Raw genomic sequence first — 8,671 nt, forward strand, 5'->3', positions numbered from 1 at the left:
TCACGTGGCGAAAGCCACGCCACGAAACAAAAGCAAGGAAACCTTGCGGCGACTAACTAATGCCCTTTAGCAGGAAGAAGTTTGGGCGTGTTGGTGGGATACATTCAGACTGGGATACTTGGACTGGGACTGGGATATTCAGACTGGGATACATTCAGACTGGGAACTAAATGCCGTTGGCTCAAAATAAAAACAGAAGAAAACACAGGCCCGCCTCGATGCACAGTCGCGTGAATCTCCTGCCGAGCAGCACCAATCACTGTTCAATCCCGCAACCTAAGCGCGAGCCACCAGCCGAGATCGCAATAAGCGCTACGGCCGGAGCGCCACGGTGTGTCGCAAGTCCGTGACGCAACTTTAAGGCGTGGTTACGTGCGCTCCTGATGCGCACGGTATCGGAATTGTGTTGAAGATGAATGGGAACTCCTCGCGCCATCGCGCCTTGAGTAAAGGCTTTTGATCCGTTGTGAAAGACGTGTTTATATACGAGCTCGCCATTAGCTACATGCGTCGAATCGGCATTGGTGGACTAACGTTGATAATTAAAAGTTAATTAGAGAATCTATAAGTGACTTAGATTGCTAAATGATTGAACGGAGACTTTTGTATTGCCCACTCTTGTTGCGAGTTGTCTTGCAAAAAAAGTATTGTTGTGTATCGAATCTCCTATATTTAGTAAAGCGACAGTGATCGCATAAACGCCCATTAAGGAAATATTAAAGCTCCATACGACAGTGACGGAATGTCTGAGATGTCCTAAAGGAACTGCTGAAAATGCTTATGGCTTTCTCATCGGAAAAGAGAGCCTTGGTTCCGTCGTCGACGTCATTTCGCACCGTCGCACATTCGAGAAACTTAAGATGAGGCGCATCGCGTCAAAAGTTCGGCACACTAGCCACCATGTGGGCGTAATGTAATAATTCTGATGCTATTTATTACGCGAATTGCGAAGGGTGCGGACGGCGCTCTGCTTTCATTGTCCCCAGGATTGGCTATAGTTAACGCACATATTGTTAGGGCCCGTATTCACAAAAAGCTCTTACGTTAAATCTCTTCGTAAGACCACATGCCAGTCTATCGTGACACTGGGCATATGATTAGCGAACGCGCCTATGGCCTATGGCAAACAGCATCTTACGAACGAAAACCTTTCTGAACTCGGCCATTCCTCGCAAGCTCATTTCCCGTTCATTTCCGTTCATTTGTCAGCTAGACAGGGTACACGGGATACGAATCGAACTCTTGACACGAGATTCACAGCTGCCAACCATGCAGCAGCTAACGCAGCTGATGCAGTGTCTGGCGAGGTGTAAATACGATAGATAGGGACCGAATATGTTACTGGTCTGAAGAGATCAACTGAGAACAGCGCCCGGTTCATGTCAACCGGTCCTCTGATGAAGAGTGGCACGATTACGATGTGGAGAAAGCCTCAAACAACACAGCATGAGACGTATCCGTGAGTTAACTGATCCCATTGCGCTGATCAATAAGATATATCTAACTCTTTCTCATTTCGAATGGCTGCGTGCTGCAACTTACACATAAGCAGGCAGCTTGAACGTATCTATCTATCTATCTATCTATCTATCTATCTATCTATCTATCTATCTATATATATATATATATATATATATATATATATATATATATATATATATATATATATATATATATATATATATATATATATATATATATATATATATATATATATGTGTGTGTGTGTGTGTGTGTGTGTGTGTGTGTGTGTGTGTGTGTGTGTGTGTGTGTGTGTGTGTGTGTGTGTGTGTGTGTGTGTGTGTGTGTGAGTTCAAGCAGCGGTCGCTCACAGGACGCCGGCTGAAGGTTGCGCGGCTTTCCCGTGCAGTCTGTATACTAAATAAACGGGCACGTGGGTCTGGCGCGTGGGCGGCCTAGCTGCCGCGTGCCCACTGCAGTCGACCCATATGTGCGCGCCGCGAACCCGTCAGCTCGAACAGCGCGCAAACTTCGCCAGAGGCCGGCAGCCCTTGGCTCGGCGCAGTGAACCTGACGCGTCCCGCGCGAGGCAAGGCCCATTGTTTATGGTCGCTGCAGGAGCTGGCCGGCCAGGTGTGCGTTGCGCGCAGCGGCCGCCCCCGTCGAGCATATTGCCGTTCGCTGGTCGGGGACATTCACCGCGCAAGTAGGTCGACCTTGAGACAGTCTTTAGCGCAGAACCTCTGTGCGAGCTATAGCACGCGTGTATGCGCGTGGATACCGTCCATCGTGCGTTACGCCGCGGAATATGATCAAAAGGAAAGCTGATAAGCAATCGTACCTGACTGTTTGTTTGTTTGTTAGTTTCCTTACGCGGTTTTCGAGGGGGGAGAGGCGAGACAGCAATGATTAGGCACTGTGAATGCCTTCTTGCACACTGTTTATCGTATGTGTAGTGGAGACGAAAAGCGAGCGAGTCGACGCGAGATGCAAGCCTGGAAGTAGAAATAAACGAAAACAGAAGACGAAGTCTGTATCTCAACACGGAGACGATAAGGAGACCTTCAACAATGAGGTGTGTATACGCGGCTCCACTCGGACATTCCACAAACAGCCATGCCCAACAGAAGATAACGCAGTTTTGCACTCTGTAGTTTACTTAAACGGTTTTCCTTAATGTGAGTATGAATGGTGAGAAGAGGTGAGAAAATACCGCTATATATATATATATATATATATATATATATATATATATATATATATATATATATATATATATATATATATATATATATATATATATATATATATATATATATATATATATATATATATATACCTACATAACGCCAGTCAACTCCCTACCGATTCCAACTACAGACAACAGAAATCGCCAGCGCTCACATTAAACTTTTGCGTCTCAATAAATAATGTGCTTTCCCAGGTAGTGAGAACTGTTCAGGTAATGATATACTAAATTGACAATGGCAACTAAACAAAGCATGAGCCGTATTCACAGAGCCAGATTACGGAAATATTCTGACGCAGAATAGCTTTAAGGAAGAATCATATTTATGAAACAATGATATTCGTAAGATCACGAGGCCGTACCGTGCCCGCAACTAGAAACGAGTGTTGTACTATTCGTCAGCAGACGCGCAAGTAATGGTACCGATGATGCAAACTTACTTGCGCCGAATGTGAGCTTGAGTCCCTTCACAAAACCAACACGACCATCACAGCTGCCTACGTATACGAGGAAAATCCTACGATAAGCTGGTAGCAGTATTACGAACAATATGTCGTCGGTCGAGTTGCGGCGACGGAACACGCAGTCGCGAGTGATTGACCGGCAGACGACGACTGATATTTAATAATGGCGGGTGCTTTCTTGTTTCCGACGAGCTGAGTCATACCGCGAAGCTTTAGTGCGTATAATAAGGCCGCAACTTCATTGGTCTGCTTTGGGATAGGTAGATAGATAGAATAAACTTTAATGTCCAACGGAGAAGGTGATCTACCCACCCCCTGACACGCAGGTCAGGGGGCGAGTGCCGCCGCCTCAGATGCAGGCTGGGAGGTCTTGGGTCCCAGCAGCCTCTTCAGCCAGTTGGACGAGCCGGAGCTGGAGCTCAGAGTCCGAGCTGCGCAGCAGGGTCTCCCAGGTGTCTCTGCTACCTATTTTGTGCGTTCCCCCGGGAGAGTACGGACATTCCCATATTATGTGGTCGAGGGTCCCTCTCGCCCCACAAAGATTACACTTATCGCTCCTGGCCTCGGGGAACATGTGGTTCGCCATAACCGGGTGCGGATATGTATAAGTTTGTAGTCGTCTCCATGCGACTGCTTGTCTGTTGTTTAATTTTGGGTCTGGCGGGGATACCAGTCTACGAGCCAATCTATAATGCTGCGTGATCTCCCCATATTTTAGCATGCGCTCTCCGCTCCCTCGGTCATCGAGGGGCCCCGTAGCGGCTCGGCGGTAGAGATCTCGAGCCAGCTCGTGGGCCGCCTCGTTGCCGGGGACGGCTTCGTGCGGCGGAGTCCAAATTATGTGAATTTTTCTGTCTAGCTTTCTCTGGCCTAGGATTCTGGCCGCTAAGGGCGAGATCCTTCCCTTGCTAAAATTTTGTATGGCAGTTTTGCTGTCACTTATCACAAATTTCGCGTCCGTTCCAGCGCAAGCTAATGCGATCGCAATTTCCTCGGCAACTTCTATGTTGCGCCCGCGCAGAGTGACAGCGGTCACGGGAATACCCCGGCCGCTGACGGCCGTTGCCACCGTAAAACTGCCGCTACCTCCCGCCGCGTCTACATAGGCCACCTCATGCTCCGAGATATTACCGAATCTAATTTTTAATGCTTCGGCTCGTTTATGCCTCCTGTCTTTGTTATGTTCCGGGTGCATGTTTTTTGGCAGAGGGGGGATAATCAGATTTTTTCTAACTTCCCTATCTACTTCCACCTTTTGGGTGGGGCCTCTGTCCGGATTTATTCCAACTTTGGCCAATATGGCTCTTCCTGTCTTCGTGGTGCTAAGTCTCTCAATTTGAGAGGTTCGCACCGCTTCCGCCAGTTCTGCCCATGTGTTGTGCACTCCTAGAGCCATCAGTCTCTCTGTTGATGTACACATGGGCAGTCCCAGCGCTCGTTTTACGCATTTTCTCATTAGAGAATCAATCTTTTCTCTTTCCACCACTTTCAAATCGAGATATGGCGTTGCATAGCTCACCCGGCTGAATATGTACGCCTGTATTAGCTTAATTAAATTTTTTTCCTTTAGCCCTCGGCCTTTGCTGGCCACCCGCCTAATTAGGCTCAGGGTCTGTAATGCGTGATTCTGCAGCCTCTTGACGGTCTCGCCGTTGTGGCCGTGTGACTGGAGAATCAGGCCCAAGATTCTAATTTGCTCGACTATTGGTACCTCTTTACCCGCCACCTTAATTTTGATGTCCGACGGTGCCTTGCACCTTAAGTGTTTCGGATTGTATATAAACAATTCTGATTTCTGCGGTGAGCATGCTAGGCCTCTCTCGGCCGCGTAACCAACTATGATGTCGGTGGCGGCCTGGAGCAGGCTTTCGACGGCTGAATCACTTCCCCGGTTGACCCAGAGGGTGATATCATCCGCATATATACTAAATTTTAATCCCTCGAGCTTTGCCAATTGCTCGGGGAGTTCTCTCATAGCCACGTTGAAGAGTAGGGGAGACAGCACTGATCCTTGGGGCGTACCCTTACTCCCTAGCTCAATTGTGGGGGATTCCAGCGTTTGGAACCTCATGCAAGCAGTTCTTCCCGTCAGGAAGTCCCTGATGTATCGGTATGTCCTGGTACCAACATTAATCTTGTTCAGCCCTTCCAGGACCGCCTCATGCTTTACCTTGTCAAAAGCCTTCGTGAGGTCCAGTCCCAGAATTGCTTTTGCATCTTTAGACCTTGAGTCTATTATATCATGTTTGATTTGGAGCATGACGTCCTGCGTACACAATTGAGGTCGGAACCCGACCATCTCATGTGGCCATAGATCGCCCTGCTCCATGAAGCCCATCAGTCTGGTCTGGACGACGTGCTCCATCAATTTCCCCACGCATGAAGTTAAGGAAATTGGCCGTAAGTTTTCCAATTGCGGAGGCTTCCCGGGTTTTGGTATTAAAATAATGCTTGCCGTCTTCCACTGTTGTGGGAGCTCGCCTTTTTCCCAACATTCCTGCATGTACTTCGTTAGATAACTAATGGAATCATCGTCTAAGTTTCTGAGCATTTTGTTCGTTACCCCGTCAGGGCCTGGAGCCGATTTCGTTCTGAGTCTTACAATCTCTGCTCGCACTTCCGCTTCTGTGATGGGGGCGTCCAACGCCTCGTTAGGCGCTCCACCATAGTCGGGTAGTGGAGTTCGCGATGTTTCCCCCACGAACGTCTCAATTAATTTCTTCATGAAATAATCATCGTTCCCTACGAACGCGTGCCTTGCTTTTGCCAATCTTATACTGGATTGAGTTTTCGAGCTTGCGGGGTCCAACAAGTGCCGGAGGATGTTCCACGTCTTGGAGAGGTGCATGCTCCCCTCCATTTCGTCACACTTGTTGGCCCAATTTTGTTCGCATAATGTAAAAGTATAATCTTCGATTTCCTTATTATGCCTAGCAATCCTTCTTCTGAGGTTGCGGTTCCATTTCTGATTTTTGAGACGACGTTCCATGCTTTGCTTAGCTTCCCACATATGCAGAAGACGGCTGTCCGCTATCTCCGGGGCGTTATCCCCTTCGAGCGTTTTTGTCGTCCCTCTAACGTCCGATTTGAGCGCCGTCGTCCATTCCTCGATGTTTCTGATGGGCCCCAGTTCCTGCGCTCTCCTGATATCTCTAAACTTATCCCATTCAACGACGGCCGGCGCGCGAGCCCTGCGCGTTTGAAGGCCCACTTTCAATATGGAAACAATTATGTAGTGGTCACTGCCAAAATTTTGATCCGAATTATGCCATTCTAGATCTTTAATGTTTTTCGAGAATGTTAGATCTGGAGATGTATCCTTACTAACGCTATTGCCCACCCTGGGAAGCTCAGCTGGTGCCTTATATCCGGAAAGTTGCGCTAGAATCTCCAGGACAAAGCCAAAATCATGTTACTGACACTATAAACAAGAAAACAGAAACGAAAAATGAAGCTCGAACAACTTGCAAGACAACTCCATCACCTTGGAGGCCAATTTTCGCGTTTCGGCGTCTGTGAGAACGCCTGTGAAAGACAAAAAAAAGAGGAAACGGTGATGTTCACATTAACCCAAATAACAGCCATCGTAGAAAGAAATCCAATCCAACCCGATAGCTCTTTTTTTTACAGTGAAGCTGTTAGCCTCTCGGTGGTCGGCATTTCTCGTGTCCGTGTCTGTTAGCAAAAATGTGGGCCGATGCCGGCGGCAGTGCAGGGCAGGAGCAGTGGCTCGCACCCTTATAAGGCAGAGGCTACAAGCACTCAGCAAAGCGAAACGAACAGTTCATACATTCTTTGGAATCACACATACAACGTACAGAACAGCATTCTTTTCAATAAAGAACAGGCAAAAAAAACAAGCATCCGAACTACATAATTAATGATGAGGCGCTCCAGAATGCGAGGCACGTAGCGCTCAGCGCATACGTTTCCCGGTAAATATTTCTGTTGCGCAAGCTGCTGCGATGAGGGCAGCTTGCGACGTGAGAAGTGACGTGTCAAGCCTTTCATATATAAAATAACCAGCATAGCAACTGATTTCATTGTTACTGTTACACCACTATAGATACGCAACGGATAGTTAGGACTCCCGAGGAGCAGCGTGAATACAAAGAGCGACAAAGGGTAAAAGAAACGGCGATACGATCAGCTGCGGCGTGCTGCCAAAATTACCATTACTCCCATCGCTACCACTACTCTAAAGAAATGAAGCATTCCATGTCCCCCTCAGCAGTTGTAGTGGTGGTCTTCAACAGCTTCGCTGGACATCCTCTTTCCCAGGGCCGGGATGGCGAGTCAATTTTTATGTTTTATTACTCGGCGGCTGCTCGGTCTGATGTGATGAGAATATAGGAGACTGTTATTAACGCCCCATAGAAGGTGAAATTATTCAAGACATTCCGCGCGCATGCATAGACCAGTCAACGCTTGTATAATAACATGCGTCCTCATTTGAGGACACCAGGGCTAAGTGGTCGCCATGTCACACGCGAGGTGTAAACGCATCGTATATCGTGCGCAACAGCTGCTCGAATTTATTTTGCAGGTGCTGCAATCAAGACTTGCTTGTTTTACTCAGTGAGGAATGCCCGTTGGTCTAGCTTCTAGCCGCTCGTAGACGAGGATCAAATGTTCGCTCAACTTGATAATGGAAGTCTATCAGACGTTGGAGGAAATTATGAGGAAGACGATGACTTCATTTCTGAGGAGATAGGAGACGGTGACTACAGTCTTGATACATCAAATGTGACTGAGGAGTCAGATGAGGAACAACCATTTAAAGAACTGTCATGGGGAAGAAAAGCTTTTGAGAAGCCACCGGCTGATCATAATAGAGCTGGTGATGAAAATATGCTTTGCCTAGATGAACCACCGACTCCGTACGAATATTTGTCACGCTACATGCCCAAAAGCGTATTTTTGAGCTGTCTGCAACGAACTATGCATAGAAGCTGGAAAACAAGCTGCCAGACAAAGCTTCACTTTTGTCTCATACTACCACCCCGGGGTCTTGATGTCTTCATTTGAGCACACGTTTCTAGATTTTACATCAAACTAAATACACGTTTTTTTATATATTTGGGTTAATTATGCGGCAAAGAAGCCCAGAGATGTGACTAAAATATATAGGTGCAAATAAAATATTCCAGGCTCGAAAGGTGTAAAGACTATGTGTGGTGTTGTAGCTGCTATGAGAAATGCTGTGTCACTCTACGACGATCGTCAAGTTGGTCACTGGTGTGATACGTTTTCAACACACATGGTTTTTTGCTGTTTGATCGCAGTATACCAACCCCTCGCTGACTAGGCTGTGCATTTATTATTATTTTCAGACGCTGGTGACCGGTTTTGTTGGGAGCGAGCCTATGCTTTTACATACGAAATGAATGAACGATTACATGGACCGGCCGGCCGCAATTTCTTCACACAATTGCCTACAGAGGTTGCGTCACGCCTCAAGGAAACGTGGTGCAGCCCAAACAAGTGGCTGACCCAC

Source organism: Dermacentor albipictus, chromosome 1, assembly GCF_038994185.2.
Source record: "Dermacentor albipictus isolate Rhodes 1998 colony chromosome 1, USDA_Dalb.pri_finalv2, whole genome shotgun sequence".
In the NCBI taxonomy this organism is placed as follows: domain Eukaryota; kingdom Metazoa; phylum Arthropoda; class Arachnida; order Ixodida; family Ixodidae; genus Dermacentor; species Dermacentor albipictus.